Here is a 17,570-nt window from a genome sequence, read left to right as displayed (position 1 = left end):
AAAATTTCCAGAAAGAGAAGGAAGCTACCGCATTAAACTGTCCCTTAGGGCCCTTCCATACCGTGAGGCTGGAGAACAGCGCTGTAAAGAAACACTTCTACCTGAGAGGGAGGAAAATACCATCTCCTCCGCCGGCCCCACCACCAACTCCCAGGACCAAAGGCAGGAAGAGGCTGGTCCTGCTGAGACAAGCAGCCCAGGAGACCGACCGTCATTTGGCAAGACAAGACAGGACCTGCGGTGCATTTCCCCATTTGCTTTCACCAGCCACCACGCTGGCCAAGGTTCCCGGAACATCCCAGGCTTCTCTATCTGGTTGGCAGCAATCGTTCCAGTAAGCACATGCTGGTGTCAGCATCTGGGGTGCCCTCCTCACCAAATTCAATCTTAGTCCATTGGCTAATGTCTTGCCCAGAAATGGAATGAAAGGCAGTGGGAAGCATTTCTCAGGTGCAGCAGAAAGGAAGTCAGAGCTGAATGGGGGAGAGGTCCCGGGTCTAATAATCACAATGATCACAATGATTACTGATGAATGCTTCCTCCATGCCAGTCATTCTGTCAAGGGCTTCATGCAAATGATCCCATTCGTCCTTAACACCACTGGACAAGTAGGTATTATTACTCTAATTTAGGGATGAGAAACTTGAGGCTTAGGGACGTTATGTAAATGGCTTAAGGCCACATAATTGATGAATGGTAGGATTCCAACCGAGGCCTAACTCTAGCACCCACACTGCCTTCTGAGTTTCCGGACACCAGACTCAAATTCCCCTTGTACGTCCCTGACAGCCTGCGCTTGCCCTGGGCACTGAACCGTATCAAAGCCAGCCCTTTAGAGGCAGGTAGGAAACCTGGCTTTAAGAGACACCGTTCCCTACTGGCTTATTGGAAGAGAGGCCGGTTTCTGAAAGCCTTCCAGAGGGTATGGGAAACTCCTTTGGAGAAGAAACCCAATTAATTCTCCAGTTTCTAACAAAGCAAACAATGCAGAAGTGATTGTTGACTTTTGCCTTCCAAACAACTAAAGAACAGGAAGCCCAAAGAGATAATAGGGTACATTTCCTGTTTCCTGAGAAACAGTCCTAAAGGAACACTGGGGCTTATATGGGGACACTTGTTTGAAAAGAAGAGAGAGCTGCCCCAAATATGTCCCAGAGGGAGCCATGGGAGGTCCCTCCTTGTGCCCCCAGCAAGAAGAGTGTAGAGGACCCAGGGCATGCTTCCCCCAAACCTTGCCTCATTTTTCCTCTACCGAAACAGAAAATATTTCCTCCTTGTCTTTCACATCCGTCTTGAGTGGTCAGACATTGCACCTCTTCAGCTTCCCTTTGGTGCCCTTGCAGAAAGTCATGGGAGACGCTGTTTCTTAGATGATGCCAACTAATAAGGAGGGGAGGTGGGAATTGGGTGGTGTGCACCATGAAGAAGGAGAGAATGAGAAATGTGGCTTGCTTGCTGACCCTCCTTTGCTTTTAAGCGCTTGTCTCTTATTCTGATAGAAAGATGATTCAATAGATGATAGATAGATAGATAGATAGATAAAGTGACAGATACATAAATGGATAGATAGATACACAGATAGGTAGGTAGGTAAATAGGTAGATAGATACATAGATAGATACAAAGATAATAGGTAGGTATATAGATGATAGATAGATAGACAGACAGACACAGACAGACAGACAGATAAAGTGCTGTTGGTTGAATTTAGAGATCACAGCCTGAATCCACGATGGTAAACTACAATCCCACAGAACCACCCCAACACTGAAGTGGACACAGGCCTTCAGGAAAGAGAATTCCAGTCTCAGCTTCATTCATTCAACAGGGTTTCATTCAGCGCCTGTGTGCTGAGCCCTTGGACCTGGGCATTGAGTAAGGTAGGCCAGGTCACTGTCCCAGAGGAGGTGATGGCTCATAGAAGAAGACAGATATTAAACACGTCAACAGCACAGCACAAAAAAATGTCATAACAGAAGTACAAGGTGCTGAGTAATTAGTCCAATGGGAAGCCTTTCTTCCCCAAGGCCTTTGCTGTCCCCAAGGGATGTCTCTCTAAGGAAATGCCATTTTAGCTGAGAACTGAAGGTAGGTTGGGAACTAGCCAGCCAGTCAAATGCACGGCAAGCCTCATGGTCAGAAACTTCACCCTCGGAATAAACCACAAATCATTCTGGTTTAATAGAATCCGTTTCCTCCAGCTCTTTCGTCATTAGATACCCCAAACAAGCAGACCCCTCCTCGAGGTCTGCATTAAACATCTCTTGGGCTTCTCTTTCCTGGATGCAGTCATCATAAATCCTTTAATGATATTTAGGTGAAAACAAACAGACAAACAAACAAACAAAATCCCAAAGTTTCTCCCCACATACCACTTACTAGATTCATGAGCTAGCTGCATGGAGGCAGGGTACTGTCCCAGAAAACCCTCCCGTTCATCTTTGGGCTTATTAAAATGTTAAGATGTTAGACCCTTGAACTTCAGACTCAAAGAAATTATCAGGAAGGTGCTTTCCTGCTTATGAAAGAGCGATTATTAATATAAAATTAAAAAGTCAATTCCAGATTCCTCGAAAGGAAGTCAGTCAGGTCCACTGGAAGCCAACACAGTGCAGTGACACGGACATCATCTTCGGGACTGGAAAACTAGGGTTCAAATCCCAAAGCTGCATTAATTAACTGTATGACCTTAAGAAAGTCATTACACTTGTCGTCTATCCAGGAGGGTAATAATGCTAACCATGAAGTTAATGTAAGGGCTGGATTATATAATGGAGCTGAAGACCCTTCATACACATTAAAACACTCTAGTTATAGAAACGAGAAGCTAGCTATCTCCCTTGGGGATGATCATCTCATAATTTACAGGAAGAGATATTCATTCAAGGTCATAGTAATTCTTTCTAAATGGATCACTGCAGATGCGTGGTCCTCATGCATGATGCAGCTCCAGCAGTGATGAGATAGGTTGCAGTAATGAGTTTCTAATAATAAAGGGCTCAAGCGCACAAACGGTTGACTGTTTCTCGTAAGTTACGACAGATTTAAGGTTATTCCCTGATACGCTTTTTGTGGGGAGAGAAAACAGGATAAAATCCCAGCTCTTTATGATTGAGTATAAGCCACAAAGTCTCAAAATGCAGTGTGTCCCCCACGTGAACTCTATCCATTAGGCGTGTCTTCTCACGAAAAGATGGAGGGTGTGTCTTAGGAACACAAGAACTTAGCTTTCTTTTTTTTTTCCTTTACTGTAGATACAGTCTCTGACCACAACTCTACTAGGTGGGTGGACGCCCTCCGGGGCCTTACTCATTGTTAACAGACATTGTTATTAATGCAACAAAGTTCTCCTAATCGAATCTTGGTTTTGATCAAAATCCCAAACTCGTGCTTCAGGGGGTGTGAGGCCCCAACTCCCAGCTCCAGTGGGCGAATCATGACTGGTCTAAGCGAAGCAGGGTGGTCAGAGTTCTCCTGGCCAGTGCCTGGTTCTGTCTCAGCATTCCATGGAATGTGACCCCATTCTTCCAATGGAAAGGAAAGGGAAGTGAGGACTTCTGGAAAAGCCATTCCTCCAACTTTGGGGGAGAGACATTCGTGAATAGGCATTCCTCCTCCTGCTGCTAGGTACTGTTATTTTTCTCACAGGATGCTTGGAACTTTGGCAGTCCGTTTCAGACTATGAAGAGGGCTAACTTGCAGGCAGACAATGGGCATGGCAGAGTGGGAAGTTGGAAGAAAACCGGGTCTTTGATAACATCACCGAGCTCCTAAAATCATCCGGCCTCCATATTTCTGTTGTGCAAGATAACATTTTACGAGGGTTTCTGTTTCATTGTTCTGTTACGGAGCTATTCGGCTGGCTCGCACCGATACGGGTATACCAAGACACGTGTGACAGACAGCAGTTACACGGGGGACACATCATCTCCAAGTAGTTCCCAGCAACAAAGGAGATAAAGGAGTCCCGGGCCTTTCAGCCAGGTGTTGGACATCTGCGCCCAGGCTTCTTGCCTGTTCCCGCTGCCTGGACCCAACAGAGGCACCCGTGTGGCTGCTGGGAGCCATCCTGCAAACGACCTCCTGTGCTCACACGAACCAGACCCCGGGCCCCAGCTCCGATCAACAAGGTGCTCAAAAACAAGGCAGAACAAAACAAAAACAAACAAACAAAAAAACCCCTGAGAAACTTGCAGTAAAATCAGTGAGGTCTGACCCTAAACCAAGGCTTAACATTCAAGATTCCTAAGTAAATTATGAATTTTTTTCCCGTGGCTTAAAATAACTCCGGCATCATATGACATTTTTTGGTTCCCAGAGTTTGGGTTACTTTGCTCCCCCAACACATACTTCTAAAGGTCTCATTCATTAAGATCATCATCATCATCATCATCATCATCATCGAAGTCTCACTCAGCTTGGAGAGTGCCATGATTCTCTTTTTACCACTGTCCATTTCAGGACAGACATGATAAACCAGTCGCTTTCAGAATTTTGAGGAGTAGAACTTCCTTTCCTTGCTCTCTTACTCAGTGAGCCAAGTGTGAGACAGCCAGAGGAGGGGCTTCCTTGGCTGGGGTGGCTGAAGGGGTTTTGGACCCAGCCACCAGGCTGCTTCGTGGTCCTGAGCACGGTTGGGGTTGAGAAGCTCAACAAACAGGGCCTCCAAGGAACTGGGGACATCCTGTGAGCAGAGTTACTGCTATTCATACTACTGGGCTTCAGAGATCTCCCTTGATGTTCCAGATCAGAGGAGGCCTCCCTGTGACATGCTCTCAGCGACCCCATGCTTCTCTAGCACAGCATTCGCCACAACTGCCATTCAATGCGGGAAAACCCACTTGTTTGCTCTCCGTCTTCCGAAACAGACTGTAAGTTCCGTGAGAGTAGAAACCGTGTCTCCCTTGTTTAAAACTGTATCCCCAGTGCCTGGTGGAGCGCTTGGCACATAGTATGGTTCAATAAACATGTGTCGAGGGAACAAATGAATCGTTTGAAAACCACTGATTATTGACTCAGCTCACAGAATTGCTCAGAGAGGCTGGGCGAAAGCCAGGCCAGGTTGCACTGGGCTTTCTGGTTTCCAAGTGCTCATTAAGTCAAAAAGGATTAAGATCAACACCAAATATGGGTATACAAGGTATGGCACAGGAAACCAGGTCCAAGAACAATAAAGGCTCCGGTGGAGTGTAAACACCTACACTATGTTCCATTGTGTTAAAAAACCCAATACCCTTTCCGCTTCCTCTCTGTGTCCTGCTAGTCTGCTTGCCCTGGTTAGCCAGCGTCCTCTTGTCTAGTGCCTTTCCTCTATCATGTCAAAGTACGAAATGGAAAGGGTACTAGGCTGAGAATCAGAAGGCCAGGGATTTGATTCTAACTAGTTACATGACCTTGGGCAAGTCACTTGCAGAATCTTTGAGACGTCTCTCCCTCATCTGTCCAATAAATGAATGGGCCACATAATGTCCAGCATCCTTTCCCATTTTGACACGCCATCATCCTTGGCTTTTTGTCACTAGCGCAGGATAACGTAGGGTCCTTTCTCCCTTTCTCCTCGTCTCCCTCTTTGGATCCGTGTTTTGTTGCTGCTACGGGGGCCCAGGCCAGCTGACACTTTCTAAGCCCTAGCAAAGCATCTGAAAACCCTCCTACCCCTGCCTCTGGTACTTTTACCGAGTTATCCTAGCAGGAGCATTGTGATTCAACTTAACAGGACACCGCCAGGCAGGTCTCCTGCCAGTTTGACTGCCTCTGCAGGCCTCAGAAAATGGCACAACCGAGAAGCCTGAGCACATACCACGTCCTCCTAGATAAGCCCTGCCCAGGAGGGGACAGCAGCTCTGAAGAGATTGGTGAACATTCCAAAGAATACAATTTCAATGATTGGGGTCAACCAGCAACGGGAGACAGAGATAGAGGCGAAAGTTACCTCCGGTAATAATAGGACCTTGTAGTTCTATATCACGTGCTCCTGCCTACCAGCACAAAACACTTTCACACCAGCAGGCAAAGGTGGAGAGGACCAGGGGAGGCAGAGGGATTATTATCCCCCCGGTGGTTCACACAGTGTAGTGAAGCATTAGACAGATAAAGCCAGTAGCCCAAGGTCACACAATTAGGCTTTGACATGGTGGGAATTAGAGCAGAGTGTCCTAATCTCACCCGGGGGCTATTTCTAGGTGACTCTTGGTGGAGCCTTTTGTTTATACCTTGGTTCTATCTCATGGTACCTGCCCAGGCAGTAAGCTTGCTTTCTCCCTTGGGCATGAGTAGTGGGAAACTTGAGTGGCCCAGGGTGGGCTTGCCCGCCCGGAGTTCAGAATCCAGCCTTCTTGACTTGGATCTTACAAGCAGGACCCAGAGGGGCCAGTCTGTGGAATGCTGTTGCTGTTTGCATTTGGGAGGCACAGAAGAGGCACAGAAGAGCCCCAAGTGGCAGCTGAGAATGCAGAGGCTCCAGGGCTGATAAAAGTTGTAATTAACGTGTGCCTACAACCCTTTGATCTTCAAAGCCTTTACTCACATTAGCTAGTTATTCCTCCTATCACCCCCATGGGTGAGGCACCATTTTTGTCTTCTCAGTTTGCAGATGGAGAAGCTGATGTGGAGAAGGGGCCTTTTGCCAAGGAGTCTGGCTCTGGTTCAAATAGAGGAGATTCCTGGCTCTCAGCATCTAACTTCACTTGGGGTGACGGGAAAGCAGTGCAAATGAATCTTGAGAGAAGGCGCAAGTCACTCAACTCTTCTGGGTAAGAGACTGCATTTATACTCTTCTGGAAGGAGGTGGAGTCTACAGAAAGACTTGCTGACTAGACTTGAGTGGGTAAAGTCCCAGTTACATGCAACCATCAGAATGGAAAACTAGAAAAGCCTGCTGCTCGACTGTAATGTTATCCCTGTGAGACAGGGGTTGAGCCTTCCATAACGTGCCTGTGGCAGACATCACTAATGGATCACAGCACCATCTGAGGCTGAGTCAAGCTTTAGCTCTTGAGCACAGCCCTCCAGGTAGCCTCTAATAACCAATGGGAAATGGTATGTGAGCTGAAATCTATTTGCTGTTGGTACTGTAGGGCTTGCTTAGGATTCTCTTCACTTGCCACTCTCCAACACAGCCAAAGCTGCTGAAGTTTTATCCCAAGTAGTGCTGGGACTGCCCCACTTCTGAACTCTGTCTAGCGGCCTCTGAAGAGGGCGTCGTGAGAACTTCCCGGGGGCAGAATTGGATCTTGCAGATGGTGCCACTGACACTTGATCACCTGGAAGCTGTCCAGCGTCAGCCCTCGGTGTTCCTCAGCTTGGCCTCTCTTATTCTGGCAGGCTGAGCCCTCTCCTGACCCCGTCAAGCCAGATGCATTTGCCCTCACTTGAAACTTTCAGCTCAAGCTTTGCACTTCAGTGGGTTGCCTATTCCCTCCTCTCTCTCTGTCCATTTGCTTTCACACACTCATCCACTTCCTCATCAAATCCCACTTCTTCCACGAAGCCTACACATTCACCACTCACAGACAGTCATCTTCTAGCGCTTGAAGATACATCGTCTTGTAGAGTTCTTTCATCTGTTTGGCTTTTCTCCCTCAAAACTGTAATAAGCTCTGTGAGGACAGAAACTAGATCTTCCACCCCCCTCACTTCTTTTCATGGCGCCAATGACACCACATGTTTTAGTGGATTGATTTAGCGAGTTTATCACCATTTTACAACTGGGGACACAGGCAAACCGTAAGGCAAGTGGTGCCCACAGTCCCGTGACTAAGAGGGAGAAACGCCAAACCTCCACTGGCTGCGTGCGGTTGTCACTTCTCCTAGAATGGTGCCTATGGGATTGGCTATGGCATCTTGGCCACAGATGACCAAGCAATAATTGAGGGCACTGCGTATGACAAGAGATCGGAACCCATCTGGCATTTTATTTCAGCTTCTGGTGGGCGGATTCCAGATGGATGTGAAATGGACACACCCAGGATGGATGTGATCTCAGTAAGGACTTTAAGTGACTGACAGAAGGTCAGAGCCCTGACAGGGCATTTAGTCTCTGACCCACTTTGGCAAGCTCCTAAGTAGTGCCATCTTTAGGACTTCCTTTTTTCCTTTTCTTCACTACTTCTTCCTTCCTTCCTCCCTTCTCCCTCCCTCTTTTCTCCTTCCTTCCTTCCTTCCTTCCTTCCTTCCTTCCTTCCTTCCTTCCTTTTTTTTCTTTTCCTAAGCAAAAAGGGCTTCTCTGGCTTTATGAAAAAGAAATAAACATTGTAGCAGGAATCTGGAAAGTTATCAGTAGAAGCAGCAACTTGCCATCTCAAAAGTCTGCCTTGCCCCGTGCCTTGTGTGTGTATGTATGTATATGTTTGCGTGGAGGTGTGTGTGTGTGTGTGTGTGTGTGTGTGTGTGTATTATGTTTGTTTGCTCTTTTTTTTAAGACCCCCATTGCCACCCTAGTTATTTTCCATAGGCTACTGTAGCTCACCCTCTACGCATTGCTTTGGCTGAACATTATGGTTTGTTTTGCACCAACACGTTATAGCATTCCCTTGAGGAAGGCTGAGAAATCCAAGTTACTCATGGAACTTAGAGAGTGAAGGACATAATCTTTCCTCTTCTTCATGAGTTAGATTTTCTGGTCACTTGACACAATGGTTTGTTTTGTTTTGTTTTGTTCTGTTTTGTTTTGTTTTTTAACTACAGTTTAAGGTAAAGGGTATTGCATTCAGATCCTGCAGGTAATCCCAGGACTGGCTTTCTGTATCTTTAGCTGTGTGACTAAGACATGTTCCTAACTTCTCTGGCCCAAGCTTCTTCATGTGCCCATTCCCAAGTGACTGAGAGGAACCAGTGGAATCCTCTGAACAAGGCACCTTGTTCCCGAGAGCCACGCTTGCCCCCTGAGGTTCAGAGTGTCACTGGATGAATAGACTTGTTGCTGGCATGGATTAATAATTCACTTCTGACATTTAATACAAACCAGGCATCACTTCTTTTAATTTTTTTTTTTTTTGGCACTGCATTATAGTCGTGTTATTCTTTCCATTAAGTTTTATGAGGCTTAGGTGTTCGTGGCCCACGGAGAGGTGGATTTATAGATCATGAGGCCTGCAAAGGACTTTATAGATCAACTCGAAGCCAGCCCTCTCATTTTAGGCATGGAAAATTAAAGGCAAACAGGGGTGAAATGATTTGTTCAGCAAACTGGAACGTAATAATATAATAGCCATTTTTATTTTCGAGGCACCTCTATGCACCAGACACTTAGCTCTAGAAACCACATGCTAAACATTGTTCTAGACACTTAACATGTGCACTGCCTGAGCTCACGCCACCCTAAAGTGGCAAAGGGGGGAATCAACCTGAGGTCTGCCTCTCTTCACAGCTCTTACGCCTTCTACACGGGACCCCTCCAAAGCCAAACTCCGTTTCCACTGCACCACAGTAAACCTCTGGTCTGGCCCAAGCGGTCTTTGGAATGGAAGGCTTTTCAACCACTGAAAGAAACAACTCCCTCTTTTTTCTTTTAACAGAGTGGCCAAAAGCCAACATCTTTTCCCTAAGTGTCACCGAGAACACGATTTTGAGGCTTGGGGTTTTTCATACTTGAGACCAGATTTGGAAGGGAGGGCGGGAGCATAGCAGCAGACGGATGTATAGGAAGTCAAGATCCCTGTCCTACTGTACAAAACCTAATGAGCTGGGAACCTCCCCTGCCTGGCCTGACATATCGGACTTCAAGAAAGATGCCCTCAAATGAGGGAGAATGCAGAGAAAAACAATTTCAAGGAGGTTTGAGGATCACTACAAGGGACACTAGAAAAAGTCAAACGAAAAGTTTTCTATAGACCAGAAAGAAAACAAAAAAGGATGAAAAAGAATTAGTCGCAACCTATACAAATCACTGAAGGTAAATGAGAAAGATTACTTTGCCAAATCTAGAAATTTCATTCATTCAGTCAGTCATCGAATATATATATATATATATATTTTTTTTTTTTTTTTTGAGAGAGAGAGAGAGAAAGCATGAGCAGGGGAGGTACAGAGTTGGCGACGGGCAGAGGATCCAAAGTGGGCTCCAAGCTGACAGCAGAGAGCTCGATGCGAGGCTCAAAGTAATGAACCACGAGATCACGACCTGAGCCAAAGTCGGACGCTCAACCGACTGAGCCACCCAGGTGCCCCAGCCATTGAACATTTACTGAGCATCTACATTAACTGCAGAACCGACAGCTGGGGACAACAGCAATACAAAAATGTATATAATGTACATAAAGCATGAGCTTTTCCGTAACGAGCTTATATGCTCAGCAGTGAAAGACAACAGATGCCCATACACAGCTCAGAGGCATCCCTCACACTTCTTTCTTTTAGATGGAGATAACGCTAGTGGGGTTTTTGTGAATTATCATGGAGGAACAAGACAACAGAGAAGAGTAAAAGTCACTCTGGGAAGTCTGGAGGGATGTACCTGCCCTCCAAGGCTGACGCTAGGAAGACAACTTGTCCTCGACAGAAGATCCACTCAAAGATGAACTTCTGGACAAAAGACTTCTATGGCAGTGCCGATTCCCTCTTCAAGTCTGGTCTACCTCTGTGCCAACAGCACTCTTGTAGGTACCCGAACCTGTGCCTTCCCTTTGCAGGAAAACGTGACCGTGCGACAAGCCGGTGGCTGTGGGCCTGACTCAGTGACATCCACCGGTCCCCTGCAGGCTGTAAGATAGTGTACAGCTCTTCTGGACTCTGCTTCTCGAACCTCACGCTCAGCAATGCCAGTATTTGTGACTGGCAGATGGCAGTTCCTCGTTTATTACTTTTGGAGTGTGTGAAGAAACCACCTGGGCAGAAACCACCTTCTAGATCGGACGCAGGAGACCAGGTACTGGTCACATGGAAGTGTTGGTTTCTCCCGGGCATCTCAAGTTGCACAATGATGGACACTGGGGAAGACGCTTTACTGTCATCACCCCGATGGCTCAGCAGGTGCTCTCTGAGAGAGGAGGTGGAAAAAGATGCTACCCAGATCCACGACTGGTGTCATGGGAGGCATTGCAGACCTGCTCAAGTGACATTCAAACAAGTAAGGAATCTGATGAACCTCTGAGCTCAGGCCGAACGCACAGGTCCCGTCTTACAGACCGCGTCGGATGTCCCCGGGGGGCTTTGCCTCCAGCTTTCTTTGGGTGGCTTGTTTCTCAGGCGAAGCACCCAGAGGAAACCCTGCCCCTCTCCCCCACCTCCCCATGCAAGGGTCACCTGCTGGGACACACAGAAGCTAGGCCATTTTTAGGTGTAGGCTAGGGCTGGGAGGGAGGGCTGCGTCTACTTCTAGTTCTCGCTTCTTGCTTTATGCCAGGGTGAGTGCAGCCTGATTCCTGATTCCTCTCTGAGCTGCCTCCCTCCCTCATCAATTCTAGCTGGTAGAGAGAAGGCCCCGGGCCAAGGACCCTTGCACTGAGGGCAAACACGTTGCTGTTATTTGACTGACTCCTTTTCCAGCTTTGTCCCTTCGGGAGCCAAAGTCCTAGATGGTGGAGAAGCACCAAGAAGCAACCTTTGCCTTTCATCCAGGGGACACGTAATGAAGTGATAATGAACAAATAACTCAACCCACCATCCCTGTCAATCCTATCCCCTCCCTAACTCCCCACTGTATAGAGGAGAGAAGAACTTCTATGCAGGAATTGGAATGAATGAGTCGCTCAGAGTATGAATGGGGAGAACTTTCCATGGCCACTTCTTCGTATTTGCAATTGCAGCCCCTTCTTCTGATATCATGTATACAAAGGGGAGGGCAAAGCTAGCTGTGTGGACGCTGTGGCCCAACCCACACCTGACTCCCGAATGGAATTTATGAAAACAACCAGAGCACTACCAGTTATCGCCATCCGGGTTTCTGGGGGCCCTGACATTTTCATGTACTAAGAGATGCGCAGTAATGCCGTGACTGAGAGCTTGGGCCCAGTAGCCAGACCCCCTACGTTCGAATCTGAGCTCCATCACTTACCAGCTCTGTAGCCTTGGACAAGTTACTCAAATTCCCTATGGCTTAAAGGAGGGATAATACCAGCATTACTTCATAAGGTTGGCGTATGAATTAAACAAGGTGAGTATATAGGAAACAGAAGGTCCCGGTGCGGGCACAACCTAGCGCTCAGTTCGTATTTACTATTGTTACTAATTGTGGTGATCGTTATCTCAGAACTATACAACGCACTGCAAAGAAGCCAGTGCAGAAGGTACAAGAGCTCTCTCTAACTGTCAAGAAAGGTTGTGGGGAAGAAAGACGAACTTAGAGGCACCTCCAGAGGACCCTGGCAATGACACCAGAGCAAATGGGAATAGTCTCTCCCGGCTGGAGTTTTGCAGTTAACCTATACTCTCAAAAGCTGCAGATTCGAGGAAGAGTTTTGGGGCCTGAGTTTTGCAAATCACCTCCTCGGTGACTCAGCCCTCCCCACCCACCTAGGACCTGTCTGCCCACACTTGCACTTAGGAGGGCCACTTGCCTCGGGTGGACACACCCAGGCAGCCAGTGCACAGCACTCGGGAAGGTCTGGCTTCGGGATGTTCTTTTCCCCCATGACACCCTCCCCTCGTTCCTCGCTTGCCTCCCCCGTGTCTGAGTCTCACTGGGCAGACGATCCCTGGGTAGGCAGGACCTGTCCCAGGTGTGGGCAACTCCAGACTTGGCGAGCTCTATGGCGAGGAGGCACGGTTTGCTATTTCCAGTGTGGCTTTCCCATCAGACATCGGGCTTCCCCATCAGAAGGCTTGCCCCTTCAGGGGCTGCAGGAGACCCACAGAGAAGGCAAGAATCTTCTGTGAAGCTCTTCAGCTTCTCTCCCAGCCGCCACCACCTTCACCTTCCAGAAGCAGGGGGGTCAGGAGGGTGCTCAAGGAATCCAACCTCGGAGCAGCATCTCCAAAATAACCGGACCTCCAAGTGGGCTGCTGCTGGGGAGTGTTTTATTTTGAGGCTTAAATTTAGGGGTTGGAGTCATCATCTGCCTGGCTCCCACTCCCTTCTTGGCCCAAGAAGCTAGTAACCCTGTCCTCAGACAGACGTACCCAGCCACAGCAAGCAGCCACCAAAACCACAAACAGACGGGTGATCTCCCTGTTTGGGGCAGACCAAATAAGAACCCCGTGGTGGGCAGCTGACCGGCCAATCGCCCTTCTCCGCCCTGCCCTGAGCAAAACAGCCATCTCCACTGTTACCATAAACACACAGATGTATTTGCATCCTATGCATGCTGTCCAGCATGCTTCTGTACACAAGACAAAGTTATTTCTATATCTGGATATTCATTTCAGTTCAACAGTTACCAGTAGCTAGGACCAACCCTCGGATCTGGGACCACCAAAAAAAAAAAAAAAAAAAAAAGAAAGAAAAGAGAAAGAAAGAAAGAAAGAAAGAAAGAAAGAAAGAAAGAAAGAATGTTATACAATCCCTGATGTCAGAGGGCTCCCACAGTGCTGAAGAGGACAGATAATAGAAGATATGATGGTTTTGGGTTTTCCCCTTTTTTAGAAGTGCGGCCCCAAAAGATAAAAAGGCCTCCCTGCATGGTTTTATGGTGGGGTTTTAAGGCTAATTAACTGGGGCCCTATGAGGACCAGATACCACATAGTCAGAGGTGAGGTTACTGGAATGGCCGCCATCTTATGATACCAGATTCTCAATGTGGGGTGGCTTTACCCACCACCACCCCCAATTTGGCAAAGCCTGGAGGCATTTTTGGTTGTCACAACTCCGGGAGGGCAGGTGCACTACCAGAATCCAGTATGTGGAAGCCAGAGATACATGGTCGCTCGTTAGCTAGGAAACCATATAATATTACATACACCGTGAGCTAGCTAGTCAGGGGTGAGGAACTGTGGCCTTCTGACAATGGGCCCCCCCAGTGCCCAAACAACCTGGTGCACCGAGGAGGCACGGGGTAAACGTTTGTTGAATACACTGGTCTAGTTGACTAACATATTAGAGAGCGGGTAAATTAACAGCAGGGTAACAGAAATACACACACCTTTTTCATTCTGTTTTTTTCACGTATTCAAATCCTATCTTGTCCCTATTGCCACTTCCTCTCCTCCATGGATTCCTCCAGTCTCCTTTGCTCAGCTCAGCATTTCTGTCTCAGCTCAGAAATGCTGTTAGCCTCACAGTCTAAAATGGCCCGGCTATCGATCAGTGCTACATGCTTTATCTGTAGCACCCCAAGGTTCTTGGCTCTAAGTGCCAACCTCAGACACGCAATTCCTCTGTAGTACCCAGCACAGTGTGGGACCCGCAGAAGACACCTGATAAATTCTTAAGGACTGACCAGCAATATTCACATTACGTGTAGACACATGGGCTCCGACACATACATACTTAGAAGCACACCCACAATGGATGCATGCCCACGTCTAGCAAGCAAGGGTCAAATACATAGCTCATCTTGGTACTTCACATATTGGAGAGATCGAGAAGTGGAGAGCAGAGGAATATTAAATATTTCTCTCCAAAGCACACATTTTCGGAAACAGACATCAATGTAATCAAGCACTCGATTAAGGAGTTGTAAGGATGTGAATTCATTTATGTAAGATGCTTGCGAAGTTTTTGACTTCTAATCACATGAAGCTATACATTTATTGGTAGAAAAGTATATAGACACTTCGTCAAAATATATACCATGCGTCGACTGGTAGAACATTTGCACATTGGAAATCCTGACTGTCCTAGAAAATTTGGCATGCACCATCACTTTATCCACGCCAAGCCAGATTCCACAACCACAGACTAGGAAACACCCCTTCCTAACTCTGCCGGATGGGTCTGGCTTCCCAAACCCTTGATGGCCAGCTTTTGGGGAGTACACTTAAAAAAAATTTTTTTAACGTTTATTTATTATTGAAAGACAGAGTCAGAGCATGAGCAGGGGAGGGGCAGAGAGAGAGGGAGACACAGAATCCGAAGCAGGCTCCAGGCTCCGAGATATCAGCACAGAGCCCGATGCAGGGCTTGAACCCACAAACCACGAGATCATGACCTGAGCCGAAGTCAGACGCTTAACCGACTGAGCCACCCAGGTGCCCCTGGGGGAGCACATTTTTTAAAGAAAATATCTCAACTTGCTCAGCGGGTGAAAAGTGGGGTTTGAATTTAAGGTAGGAGGCACTAGTCTACCCTGATGATTCTAAAGAACACTAGTGTGCTTCCCATTCAAGCAGGGACACAAAGGAAATTGACTCATCTGCTTCTCACTGTGCAATCCCCCAGAATTTCTTTCTGAAGAAAAAAGATCCCCTTTGAGAAACATGCTTTGTCTGTCAGCATCTGCCACCTGCTTCATCTCTTCTTTCACAAGAGTCACTTCCTTTTTAGACTCTGGGTGGAGTTGGCTGAACAGAGGTGCTGGGGAAACACAGCTCAGCCCTAGCTGAGCCCCAGGCCCAGCCCAGCCTCAGCCCCAGCCGGGCCCTCAGCCCCAGCACAGCCCAGCCCCAGCCCCAGCCCAGCCTCAGCCCCAGCCCAGCCCTCAGCCTCAGGACAGCCCCAACCCCAGCCCAGACCAAGCCCAGCCCGGACTCAGCCCCAGCACAGCCCAGCCCCAGCCCTAGCCCTAGCCCCAGCCCCAGACCAGCCTCAGCCCCAGCCCTAGCCCCAGCCCCAGCCCCAGCCCAGCCTCAGCCCCAGCCCAGCCCTCAGCCTCAGCACAGCCCCAACCCCAGCCCAGACCCAGCCCAGCCCCGGACTCAGCCCCAGCACAGCCCAGCCCCAGCCCCAGCCCAGCCTCAGCCCCAGCCCAGCCCTCAGCCTCAGCACAGCCCCAACCCCAGCCCAGACCAAGCCCAGCCCCGGACTCAGCCCCAGCACAGCCCAGCCCCAGCCCCAGCCCTAGCCCCAGCCCCAGCCCAGCCCCAGCCCCAGCCCAGCCCCAGCCAGGACCTAGTGATGGGGAGATACAGCACCAGCCCACCTCCACTCTGTCAGGGAACCCCAGCTTGGAACTAACAGCCTGGACACTGCAGACTGATCTCAAATCCCCCCACCTGGGAGACTGCTCCACTCTGCCTTTCAGTTCAAGATCCTTGACTTTTGTAGAAACCCATGTCAGCCTGCCACCCGGGTCCTCAAGACTTTCCCTCTCTGGGGCACGTACAGTCTGCTAAACAAACACTGAAGGTTTCCAGTGAGCATGTGAGGAGGGGCTTTCTGGGTCAACACATCCAAAATGCTGGCAGAGTTGGGGTGAGGGCTTCCGCAGGCAGGCCCTCTTTCTTCATTTTCAGGCAGAGGACATTGCCCTAACTTGTCTCTTAGACAAGGAACAGCCTCTCCCTTTTTTCCAAGCCTGCAAATGAGAGCATGTCTAGAAGGGCAGCTGGACGCTGATAAGGGAATTGACTTATTTTAGCAACAAATAACTAGGTTGGCATCTCTTGACAGCTGTGGCCAAGCCTAGGGAGAGACAGTCCAGGATAGGGCAGGGTAGAGCAGCCGGGAGTCCACATTCTGCCAGGCGGAGCGAGAAAGCCATTCACACCAGGCTTCACGTTAGCTGGTCACAAGGGATGGGGAGGATATGGGAACGACATACGCATGCAATTTCCAAAGCAGTGAATCAAAGGGGTGTTAGCATTGGAGTCCAACACGGGGTGGGGGGGTGTTAGACAATGGGAAATCCCAGCTCCACCATTTACTAGCTGTGTGTCCTTGGGCAAGTCATAACACCTCCCTGAGTCTCAGTTTCTTGATCTAGAAAATGGGGTTAACTAAACATATTTAGCACGTCATGAGGCTTCCATAGAATAATCTATTCAAACCCTCTGGCGGAATGCCTAGCACAAAGCCAGTGCTCAGTAAATGCATTTCCTGGGATTTAGAACCCTACTTTGCAATAGGAGCGTCAGGCTTTTACAACAGGGGTGCTCTTACCTCTGAGGGATTTAGCCATCCTCCAAGGAGGCCCTAGAGGCCCTAGGACAGTACAGAGCCTCTTCCTCGAGAAGCACTTTTGTTTTGTGGTAAGAAATATATACCATTATTCTTTATCTTAAGCTCAAACCGTGTATATTATAGAGGAAAATAAAAAATTGTAGTGAATGTGGAAGGTAGCATTTAGGGTGTGAAACCAGTGTTAGGCTCACCCCGGGGACAGAGGTGGAGTCCTTGGTGATGGGGGTATTTCAGAGCCCCGTGGATGGAAGATGTCCAGCCCTAAGTCTGCTGCGAGACAGAAAGTCACTCCTCCCTCCTATTCAGGGTCTGCTTCCTCCATGGGAAAAAGAAGGGTTTTTCTAAATGGTCCTTGGAGTCCCCATTGGTGAGTCTATGACAATGAGTCAAGAAATACTTGTTGAATGAATGGAAGGGGATCTGTCATAACTTAAGAATTTCATGCTGCCCATGCTGCTTCTGCGTGGGGCAATTTGGAAGAAAATGGAACCATTTCTTACTGGCCGCCAGCCTCACACACACCTACTTGGCATGGCGCCTTGGCAGGAAATGAGATGTCCAATGTGTATCTGGGGAATAACTGAATTAATTGATGCTAACCTCAGTAGTGATGGATTTCTTGCTTCTCCACCTGGGA

The 17,570-nt window shown here is 48.3% G+C and overlaps 1 protein-coding gene across 18 annotated transcripts in view; it reads right to left on the bottom strand.

Annotated features, from left to right (window-relative positions):
* The window catches only part of CD44 (CD44 molecule (Indian blood group)), an 89,769-nt gene that overhangs the window by 69,472 nt on the left and 2,727 nt on the right, over window positions 1-17,570 (bottom strand). The window contains exon 1 of one of the 18 annotated variants that reach the window (XM_047824105.1): window positions 3,994-4,002. The exons of the other annotated variants lie outside the window; for them this stretch is intronic. The gene's annotated coding sequence lies outside the window, so the exon portion shown is untranslated. Of the gene's footprint in view, window positions 1-3,993; window positions 4,003-17,570 lie in introns of those variants that run through there. 18 annotated transcript variants of the gene reach the window in all.

Source organism: Prionailurus viverrinus, chromosome D1 (assembly GCF_022837055.1).
Source record: "Prionailurus viverrinus isolate Anna chromosome D1, UM_Priviv_1.0, whole genome shotgun sequence".
NCBI classification, from domain to species: domain Eukaryota; kingdom Metazoa; phylum Chordata; class Mammalia; order Carnivora; family Felidae; genus Prionailurus; species Prionailurus viverrinus.
This window is presented reverse-complemented; position numbering and strand designations above follow the sequence as displayed.